The sequence below is a fragment of the Pongo abelii genome, chromosome 18 (assembly GCF_028885655.2).
Source record: "Pongo abelii isolate AG06213 chromosome 18, NHGRI_mPonAbe1-v2.0_pri, whole genome shotgun sequence".
NCBI classification, from domain to species: Eukaryota; Metazoa; Chordata; class Mammalia; order Primates; family Hominidae; genus Pongo; species Pongo abelii.
This window is the reverse complement of record NC_072003.2, coordinates 87,863,963-87,875,419: the sequence shown is the minus strand read 5'-3', so window position 1 is coordinate 87,875,419 and position 11,457 is coordinate 87,863,963. Positions and strand designations below refer to the sequence as shown.

The 11,457-nt window shown below is 59.1% G+C and overlaps 1 protein-coding gene across 1 annotated transcript in view; it reads right to left on the bottom strand.

Annotated features, from left to right (window-relative positions):
- ZNF469 (zinc finger protein 469) overlaps positions 1-11,457 on the bottom strand; it is a 57,009-nt gene that overhangs the window by 14,158 nt on the left and 31,394 nt on the right. The window contains exon 2 of the mRNA XM_054534280.2: positions 1,675-1,739. The gene's annotated coding sequence lies outside the window, so the exon portion shown is untranslated. The remainder of the gene's footprint in view (positions 1-1,674; positions 1,740-11,457) is intronic.

Below are 11,457 nucleotides of genomic sequence, written 5' to 3'. Positions count from 1 at the left end.
GGCTCCCATTCTGGCACATGCCAGATGTAGCAGGAGCCGCTTGCCCAGAGGAGCCTGCCCCTTGCTCACCCAGGGCTGGCTTCACACTGATCATGTCTGTTCTTATGTCATGACATATGGGACTGTCCTCTGTGCGGACAGGACTCAGACCCGAGCCATGGGCTGTGGCCACGAGGGGTGCAGGCCGTTAGGTGTGGGGGCCCCTTCTGACCTGCCCAGCAGGGACTGGGCGTCCTTTACACAGGAGAGCGAGGCAGGGCTCAGCCCTTGCGGGCATCCTCGTTACCACTGACCCCTGGGTCCTCATGGCAGGCCCTGAGAGGCAGATGACTTGGCCAGAGTCACACAGCCAGCAGCAGAGCAGCTGCGAGCTGAAGGGACAGGCCTCAGGCCTGGAGTGCTCTCAGAGACCCTGCTGCCTCTGTGGAGGGGGGGTGCCTCCTGAGGTCACAGGACCCTCCCACCGGCCTGAGCTAGTGGTGTCTCATGCCCCTCCTGGAATTCCCACGCTACAGCCGCCTGGGGACTCCTAACGCAGAGGCTAGCAGGCCCTCTGTCCCCAGCACAAGGTTGGTACCTGCACTTCCAGCTGGCTCTTCCTGCTGTGCCCAGGGACTGCCTGCACCGGGGAGGAGGGTCCTGCCCAATTTGGGCCAAGGTCTCCAGGGTGGGCGAGGTCCCAGCCTGCAAGCTCCACGTCACAGCACCAAGAAGAGTCATGCCAGCTGGGGGGCCTGGGTGCCCCTTCCTCCTCTGCCACCACCACTGAGGTACCTCCTGTCCCATGACCCCGGGAGGAGGGTCCCTTTCCCTCTTCTGGGATCCACTGCCAGGGGGCAAAGGCCTGGGAGTCCTTGGGGCCAGGATTCACAGGTGAGGTTTGTTGAGTGAATAAATGATGCTGGGTAGCTGAGCACTTTCCTGAACTGCCTGCCTTGTACTCACGGTGGCTCAGAGGTGATCTGTGATTGTCACCCTGAATTGATGGGTGAGGAATCCAGGCACAGAGAGGTGGGGAACCCACTCAAGGCCTCAGCCAGTGTAGGCGGTGTCCTCCTGGGAGGGCTGGCTCCTAGCCCTGCACATCTCCTGCCCTGCACTGGGCTTAGCCGTGTCCCACACGGCCCAGACACCCACTGGGGCCAGGCTGCAGGGGTAGGGGTCGGAACAGCAACAGCCAGGCCCCACATGAAGCCCAGTCCCACATGTCAGACCCCCCTACCCATGGCCAGAGTCCTCCAGGAGGTGATGGAGGAGGAGGGGGCTCAGAGTGGGGACCTCAGCCCAGATGGAGCATCAGAAAGGCCTCCTGGAGGAGGTGGCTTTTGCTGAGTCCCGGATGGTGGGGAGGAGTGTTGAGAACACAGCTGTGCCCAGTGGCCTTTGTCAAGGGAAGGAGTTGGTCTGATTTATCAAGGGAAGGATTGAGGCCTGCTGGCTCAGCGGCTGCCATGAGGAATATCAGGTGACACGCCCACCTGCTGGCTCAGAGCTGTGGCTGGAAGCCCTGCCCGGCAGGCCCCAGGAGTCAGCTCTCGGGAGGCAGTGGGCAGGCCCGATTACTGTCCTGAGAGGGAGAGGAAGGCCGGGTGGGTGGGGGTGGAGGGGGCCTCAGGACCATCAAGACAAGAGCATCTCTGGCCAGCCTTGGCACAGGCTGCTGCCTCTACATACCTGGGGAGTCGGGGGCCCCTCAGCTGGGTCGCTGCACAACTTCCTGAGGAATGAGAATTTCTTGGCTGAAAGCAAATGGAAAGCACGTCAGGGCCGATGTGGTGTGTGGCTCTGGACCAAGAGCCCCAGGAGGAGCCAGGGAGCCAGGTGGGAGGGAGCGGCTCCCGGGCAGAGCTGGCTGTGGCCTCAGGGCACCAGGAAGCCACCAAGAGCCACCAGAAGATGGGTGAGCCCCTCTCAGGGGTCAGCGGGCAGCTCAGCTGGCCTGGGGGACCCTGAAGGGTTTAGGGGTCACCTGGCTGCTCAGCTGCAGCTTTGACGGCTATCTTACATTTCTTTTTGTTGGGTCTTTATGTATGCATAGATTGTGTGTTGATGCGGCTCCAAAACTCAAGACTCTATTACAAGTTGCAGTGAGAACGCTGCCCCTCCCATCCCTGCCACCATCCCTCCCCAGTCCCGCTGGGAAGACTAGAGGAGCTTCTGGTGTTTCCTCCCAGAGTCCCTTGATGCAAACACCAGCACACAGGAACACACGCTGCCTTTCCTCCTTCCTTGAACAGAAGATCATCGGTTACACTCACTGTTCTGCACCTGACTTTTTTTCATTTAACAACATATCCTGTAGATAATTCCACAACATTCCATGAAGAGGTTTCTCACTCTCTGTCCACTCGTCCTTGCATCCAGGCTGCAGAGCACCCAGACCTGTCTGGATGGACACTGGGCTGCTGCCTGCATTTGGCCCTTAGAAACAATACAGCAATGGTCACCACATGGCGACAGCCTGTGCTCCAAATGCTGTGGGCCTAGCTGCATCAAAGGGCACCTGCGTTTGACATTTGGAGGGAGATTGTCCAATTGTCAATCTGCGATGGTTTTAAAATATGGCCACACATTCTTTAACCCTCCTCCCTTCAAGAGGTGGAACCTCATTCTCTCCACTTGAACACAGCTGAGCTTGCTGCCTCACCGCTAATGAACAGAATATGCTGGAAGGAGGGGTGCTGGACTTCAAGATTGGGCCCTAAAAGGCACTGCAGCTTCCTCCTTGCACACTTAGACCACACATGTAGGGAAGCAGCTGCCATGCTTTCAGGGCACTCAAGCAGCCCCGTGGAGAGGCCATGAGGTGAGGAACAGAGGCCTCCTGCCTGTAGCTGTGTGAGGGAGCCATCTTGGAAGTGGCTTCCCCAGCCTCCGTTGGGCCTTTGGATGATGCTGCAGCCCCTGCTAACATTCTGACCAAAATCTTGTGAGGGAACCTGAGCCAGAACCACCCGCTAGGCTGTGCCTGCATCCTGACCTTTGGAAACGAAGAGATAATAAAGGTTTGTTGTTTGAGTCTGTTCTTTATTATACAGCAATAGACAACCTTAACTCACGCCCCTCCTAGCAATGTAGAGAACCCAAAGGCCCTAATGTAAGTCACTGTGTCACTGGAGGAAGCGTGTCCTTACCCAGAGATGTATAGACTGAGGCCCAGGGAGGGTGAAGAACTGCAGGAAGCCACTGGGACTCAGCAGTAGAGCCTTTGCCACACTGTTCCATCCATCTGTTCATGTATCCATCCATCCACCCACCTATCCATCCATCCATCTACCCACCCACCCATCCATCCATCCACCCACCCATCCATCCACCAACCCACCCATCCACCCATCCATCCATCCATCCATCCATCCACCCATCCGTCCGTCCATCCATCCACCCATCCACTCATCCATCCATCATCATCATCATCATCCACCTATCCATCCATCCATCATCTACCCATCCATCCACCCACCTACCCATCCATCCAGATACCCACCCACTCACCCATTGATCCATCTATCCATCCATCCATCCATCCATGCATCCATGATTCCATCCATCCACTCATCCATCATCATCCATCCATCCATCCATCCACCCATCCATCCATCACCCACCCATCCATCCATCCATCCACCCATCCATCACCCACCCATCTACCCATCCATCCACCCATCCATCCACCCATCCATCACCCACCCACCCATCTGTCCATCTACCCATCCATCCATCCATCCACCCATCCATCACCCACCCACCCATCTGTCCATCTGTCCATCCGTCCATCCATCCATCCATCCATCCATTCACTCATCCATCATTATCCATCCATCCACCCATCCATCTATCACCCATCCATCCACCCATCCATCCACCCATCCATCACCCACCCACCCATCTGTCCATCTACCCATCCATCCATCCATCCATCCACCCACCCATCCATCACCCACCCACCCATCTGTCCATCCGTCCATCCATCCACCCATCCATCCATCCATCCATTCACTCATCCATCATTATCTATCCATCCACCCATGTATCACCCACCCACCCAACTGTCCATCTACCCACCCATCCATCCACTCATCCATCACTCACCCACCCATCCACACTTCCACCCATTCATCCACCCATCTATCCACCCACTCACACATTCATCCATCCACCCGCCCATCCCCCCATCCACCTGCCCATCCACGCATTCATCCACCCATCCATCCATCCATCACTCACCCATCTATCAACCAATCCATCCATCCATCCATCCATCCATCCATCCACCATCCACCATCCACCCTTTTACCATTCATCCACCCATCTATCCACCCACCCACTCACCCATTCATCCATCCACCCATTCATCCCATCTACCCATCCACCTGCCCATCCACCTGCCCATCCACCCATCCATCCATCACTCACCCATCTATCCACCCACTCATTCATCCATTTATCCATCCCTCCATCCATCCATTACTCATCTATCCATCCGCCCACCCATCCACCCTTCTACCATTCATTCACCCATCTATCCACCCACTCACCCATGCATCCATCCACGTGCCCGTCCCCCCATCCACCTGCGCATCCACCCACCCATTCACCCATCCATCCATCCATCACTCACCCATCTAACCACCCACTCATCCATCCATCCACCCACTCATCCATCCATCCACCCACCCAGCTACCCATCCACCCTTCTACCCATTCATCCACCCACCCATCTATCCACCCACTCACCCATTCATCTACCCACCCGCCCATCCCCTCTAATCTACCCACTCATCTACCCACCCACCCATCCATCCACAAGTCTTTACATTTGTGTCAGATGCTGTGTCAGGCACTGGGCACACAGTGATGTGACAGATTCACAGCCTTGGGCTGACCAGAAAGTCAGTGAAATTGCTGCAAATGAGGAAGTTGCAGCCCAGAAAGGTGGTGTGACGGGTCCAAGGTCACACAACTGACACAGCCAAGCTGAGATTTGAAGGCAGGACTGCCTGTAACTGTGCTGCTTCCGTGCTGAACAAAGGGTGGCCCCACCCCACTGCCTCCACACCCTGTCCCTCTGTCCTTCCCATCCCCTGGGGTGGCCCTGCCTCTGCCTGCCCAGCTTGTGGGCAGAACTTGGCCATCCCATCCCCTTTCCTCTGCCCCAGGACAGCAGGGACATTTGCCTGCAGCACCCCGGGGCACTTGAGGGCCGGCTGCCAGCTCTCCCTCCAGGGGCTGAGGGATGTGTCCCAGTCCTTGGAGCTGGGGTGTGCATGGGGGCGGCATGTGCTCCAGGCCTTGGGTTCTGGCCCCGCCCAGGCTCTTGGCAGAGCCCCTTGGTGCCAGCCTGTCGGTGTGGGTTTCAGTAGGCTGGACCCCTTTGAAGTCGGGAGATCCTATCCCCCAGATCTAGGGCTGGCCCCAGGGAGACCCCGGAGGAGCGCAAGCGGCTCCTTTTCTCTCAGAAACAGCAACTGGCCCCTCTTTAGCCGGCCAAGCGCTCTGGTAACTCAAGAGCAGGTCGGGGTGGCTCTGGCTGGGGGTGTGGGGGATGCCAGTGCCTGAAAGGAGGGGTGCCCCCACCTGGGCTCCTGCCCCCACGCCTCTGCCCCACCCCTGGCCGCTGCTCCCCACCCTCTTCCCCTCACCTCCTCTTTCAACCTGCTCAGTTTCAGCTACGGCCTGTCCACCCTCGTGAGCCAGGTTCTCCCCCATCCGCCCCCAGCCCCACCCCTGGCCCTTCCTTCCCAGCCCCTCCTGGGGCCTCTGCTGGAGAGGATCCCTCGGGTTGGGTTGCCCCTCCTCTTTCCCTTCTGCCCGACCCCTACTCGCTCCTGGCCGACCACGCAGGGGGCTATGGGGCCGGCTCCACCTGGGCTTGCCTCTCAGATCCCGCACTCCAGGCCCCGTCCCAGCCTCTCTGAGCCTGTTTTCCCACCTGTGAAATGGGGATGATCAGAGTCTTGACCTCACAGGGTGTGGTCAGAGGGTTAAACAGAACAACGCAAGCCACCTCATGGAGCACACAAACCAGCACACAGTGAGTGCCTAGCAGATGTTTGCTCAGAAGCATGGCATCCCTCTTCCAGGAAGCCCTCCTGGATTGCGTGTGGTGTGAACTTCTCGGGCGTGTCTCCATGATCCTGCAATTCTCAAAGGGCACCTGTCCTTCCACATCCTGGTGGCCATCCCCTGGGGACCAGGCCTGGGAGCCCTGCACACTCGGCTGCACTGCCCAACTGGAGTGCCACTGTCCAATCGGGCCTCCTGGCCTCAGTTTCCCCAACTGTAAATGGAGGCTGGATCTGATGGGTCCTTGGGCCTGTCTGTGACACCCTGATATCAATGCTCACGAAGTCCCACTCACAACCAGGCATCCCGAGCAACCCGCTCCTCCTCCTTGTGAACGGTCCCGGCCCTTTCAGCTGCAGCTGTCCCTGGTGTGGGGTAGGCTTCATTCTCCTGGTTGTTTCTGCTGTCGTCAGGGCTGGCCCGTGCCTTCCCAAACAGCAGGGACTGGCTTTCCCTTTCTCCTCAGCCCCTCTGTGGGGAGAGCGAAAAGCGTGGGGTTCCCGGCGAGGGGGAGCTGCAGGACAGCTGCACTTTCTTCCCTCGTCCCGCTGTGGGAGTGGAGCCTGGTGCACACGCCCTGTCTTCCCCACACATGGAACCTGCGTGTGGCCCCTGCTTTCTGGACATGGCACTGGGGAAGGACGGCATGGCTGAGAGCTGAACCTGCAGTCGGGATCTGGCCCCCACCTGCAGCCAGGGTCTGCTACTGTGTGCTGTGTGGCCTTAGGCCGGCCTCCACCCCTCTCTGTGCCTTCCTCCCTTTGGCAGAGGAGGGCACTGGGTGAGCCCCACAGGCCCCCGAATCCTGCCTGGCTCAATCCCAGCTCCAAGGCCCTGGCCTGAGAGAGAAGGGTGGGCACACGGGGCCTTCTGGGTGACCTGAGCGGCTGCTCTGATGATGTGACTCTTCAGCCGCGGCCTGGCCTTGGGTGAGGGTCTCCCAGGCATGGCGTTGGGGGCATTCCTGGCTGTTGGAGGAACGTTGAGGAGGGGTGGAGTGCTATTGAGGGGGCACACGGCGCTTCAAGGGGTGGGACCGGCATGGGCTTCAGGGACAGGGAGTGGGAGGCTGCCGGGGGTTAGGGAGGCTGTCCACACCCAATCCCAGGGCCCCACCTGTCCCACCCTGGACACCAAACAAGGGCCAAGAAATATGTGCCATGGGGTGGGACCGGGCTGGGAAGAGAAGCTGGGCTTCCAGGCCAAATGGGGGAAACTGAGGCTCACAGAACCTGCCCAAGGTCACACCGCAAGTCTGGGGAGCAGAGCCGGGGTCAGGATGTTGGCCTCCTGTGCTGAGCTCTCCAGGTCTGTTTGGGAGGCACCGGCCCGTCCTGGGACCAGCTTGGTCCACTCTGTTGGTTCCCTCCGGCCTCTGGCTGCCCACCAGGGCTGAGCCTGTCCGAGCTGTGTCACCCTGGGCACCGTCCCCTGCTGTCCGACCCCCCTTCGATGGCTTGGCACGGCCCCTGCAACCAGCTGGCCTCTCCCCGATGGGTGTGGAGCACAAAGCCAGACGCCATGTGTGCCGGCACCGCTGGGCAGCGGCCTCCGGTCCCAGGTCACCCGAGACAGCGAGGCTGGGAAAAGGGAGGAGTTCGGCTGTGTCCACAGCCTCTGTGCCCCGGCCTTCATCCTGAGCATCGTGTCTGCCCATCACACTCATCCGGCCCCATTTACAACTTGGGCAGGTGGCCAGGCTCACCCCAAACCCTGGTGGAGCCGAGCAGCCCAGGAGAAAAGCACGGGGGCCTCCCGTCTGCAGTCCTCACCGTACGGGGCCGCAGCGCTGGTGCCTCCTGACATTTATTTCACAAACATTCTCCTTTCCTTTTGCTTCAAACGCTGCCGCTTTGCTTAAAAACTGTTACCTGAGTGCTCAGATAAACCTTTGCAGGTAAAATTATATCTGAGATATGGCCCGGAGGGTACGTTTAAGAATACGGTGCAAATTATCAGCTGCATTTATCTTAATTACTTTGGGGGAAAGTGGAGGCCGGCGTTGGAGGGGCTGGGGAATGGTGTTCGTCCCACCTTATCGGGGTGCCTGTTTGAGATCCTTTAACAGGAGGGAGATAAGGGGACACATGGGGAAAGAAAATGATGTCTTCGAAAATGACAGGGAGGTGGCCGGGGGGTGGTGGGGATTTGTGCTTAAAGACGGAGCCCTGCCACCCACTGAAATTGCTGAGAGCTGGCACACGGCAAGAGGCAGGCAAGAACGGCAGACCCCCTCTCCTCTGCCCCTCTGTGCCACAAAGGCCAATATTCAGGGGGTCATTACCCAGAAAGACACCAGGACCTCATCAGTGGCCAGGCCCCAACCCAGCTCTGCTCAGTCTCCTAGACAACCATCCACGGCCTCACCGAGATGGGCCTTCAGCTTTAGCTCCAATGCCACCTCCTCCAGGAAGCCCTCCCTGACCACAGAGCTGTTGCTGTTGGTCCCGGCTCTGTAGATAGTGTCCATTTGCTGCTGTACTGTCCCCTGTCCTCACTGCCGGCATCACACTGGTCGGGGCCGCAGGTCTTCTGCTTGCCCCCATCCTGGGCCTGGCAGGGAGTTGGTGCTCAGGAGCCCGGGTGGAGTCCAGCTGCGGCAGCTGTTATTCCTGGGGTCTCCGGGAGCTGCTCCTTGAACCTGGGGCTCTAGGTTAGGGTGAGGGACCAATTCGGGTGGACTGCAGGGTGGGGACAGGCCTCTCCTGTGAGCACACACGTGGACACACTCATGCACACATGTACAGGTGTGTGCGCAGCTACGCATGCTCACCCATGCACACGTGTGAGCACATGCTCATACGTGCATACATCCACACGTGCACACGCACACGTGGGCTCACACACACTCCCCTGCCAGGCCTCATTTCTGAGGCCCCAAATGGGGCTTTGGGGCCTCATTTCTACAGGAGACTCCGAGAGCTCCCCGGCATGAGGAGGTGGAGGCGCTGTCCAGCAGAGGCGGGCGTGCAACTGTAGCATGCTGTCAGAAATGACTCTGCAGACACAACCTACCCTCTAAAGGTCGATGCTGTACCAGAGCCCGGCAAACACCAGCTGCCTCCATCAGCACATTTGTCTGAGGGTCCTGTTCTCCTCTGCCCAAAGGGTGTAGGAAGAGGGACCGTGTGGGGGGAGCGAGAACCGTTTGGGGTCGCCCCACCAGGCATCTGGCTTGTGGGGACTGGATTGGGATTCATTGGCCCCAGGAACCTTCTAGCGGAGCGAAGGTGAATAAAGCCGGGTGGGTGTCCTAAGGCTGAGACGGCTCGTCCAGAGCGTAGAGGCGGCAGGTGGTTAGAACGGGCGACAGTGCCCACAGCCCCAGAACCCACTTTAAAAACCAAAGACGGGGGTGCCTTTCCCTCATTGGCTGGTCGAGCAGCCCTGCCTTGGATTTCTAGAATGAGGATCGTTGAGGGTAACTCGTTCAGTGTGCCCACTTCACAGATGGGAACAGTGGCTCAGAAAGGGTGCCGGCCTGCCCCAGCCCACACAGCGGCAGAGCCTGGGCTCTTTCGCCCCTGGCTTTGAGCTCCCTTGCAGCGATGCTCTGGGCAGGGTGGTTGGGGGCCTTGCTCTCGGCCTCCTGGGGAAGGCAGAGAAGACAAACAGCCCTTCACGTGCCAAGCAGCGGCTCTGGAAAAGGGCAGGCGGCGCCCAGGTCTGCCTTTCTCTTGGAGCTGTCAGCCCTCACCCTGTCACACGGAGAAGGAAGCTGCATACCACAGAGACTCCACGGGACCCCAGGAGGACGCCCTGAGTGTGTGAGTGGCTGACCTTGACCCGACAGTCCCCAGGCCCTGGGGTAGACCCCGATCCCAGGACACGCCCCTGCTCAGGCCCTGGTCCCCCAAGAGGAGCCCTGGGTACCCCTCCCAGGGAGCGAGCGTGCCACTTCCTGCAGGACCCTTCTGAAGGCTGGGTCCTGGGGAGGGAGCCCTGGAAGGGTGAAGGGTGCGTGGCCCCGCGGGGTTTTGATTTTGTGGGCAAGGTTGTTACCATCCCTCCCCTAAAACAACCGATCACCACATGACTGCTTGTTGATGCTAGAAACCGTAGTTATTTTCCATTACTCTTTCCCAATGAAGCCCTGCATACAATTTCTCACGGTAATGGTGGTGCCATCTGAAGTGGCTTCTTTCAGTGGTCTTTTCTGGGGCCTACCCAGACCCTCTGGGTCAGAAGCTTCCGGCTGGCTCCAGAGCTTGCCTTGGAGATCCTGCCGAAGTCACACACCACTAAGATCACGACGTGTGACAGTGTGAAGCTGGTCTGGGTGGGAGGTAGGACGGGAGGCCTGGGTGTCTTCTGTCTTCCAGCGTGGGGAAGCCTCAGCAGGCCCATCTCACAGATGAGGACGCCCAGGCTGCCAGAGCGTAAGTGAACTTCGAGCAGCGTCCTGGATTCCCCTGTGCAGTCAAGTGGCCTCCTGAGAAGGTCACGGCCTCTAGTTTTTGGGAACAGAGCCCATCCCACCTCGAGTGAGGTCTCTGCATGAGAAACCGGGACCGATGAGGCCCACATGGGGGCACCTGGTCCTCCCACTGCCCCAGCAGAGGTTTAATGAGTTGTCTCCTGAGTGAAATGATTAATGAGCTTCTGTGAGGCCTGGTGGCTGCGTTAATTACTCTCCTGCCGCTGTGGGGTTCGGAATCATATCAGCCTCCTTTTTCAATTAAAAGTGATTATAATTTTACCTCCTAAGGATGAGAGGATTACTGAAGTGCCCGGGGTGGGAGCTGGGTGGGGATGGGGTGTCCGCACTCTGGCTCTGCAGCGCTGGGAAGTGAGCCGTCCTGGGAGGGGCCGGGCTGCGTGCCTGCTGCCCCGGCTTGAGGAAGGACGCTATGAGCACCGACTGTGTGCCGGGTGTGGCCTTCCAGGCAATCGGTCCAATGATCATGCCGGGCTTGGGAGCTACATGCCTGGAAGAAGCCGTCGGTCCCGGTTTGCAGATGAGGAAATGGGGCTCAAGTGTCAGTGCTGGGTTAGGACACATGGCTTAGATGTGGGGCTGGGACGTGCACCCAGCTCTGGCCACTTCCGGGCGCTCTCTCTGCTCCTGAACAGGCTGGGTCCGTGTCCTCCTGCCCCTGGAAGACATCCTGTCTGGGTGGCCACCTGGAGTGCCAGCTGTGATTTTCCAGACACTTTGCAGAGGGGCTTGAGTGATGGGCATTCCCACTGCGCTGCCATTCCCAGGCTGGGGGCTCAGTCTCAGTGTGTTCAGCTGTAAAATGGGCACAGCACTGCCCTGCAGTGCAGGCCCCTGTGTTCCCAGGACACAGAGCCTTCCTCCGTCCTCCAGCCAGGGGTGGAGTCTGGCCGAGGTCTGAGGAGGGGCTTGGGGGAAAGGCCCTGGCTCCTGAGGTTGTGGGGCAGTGCGGT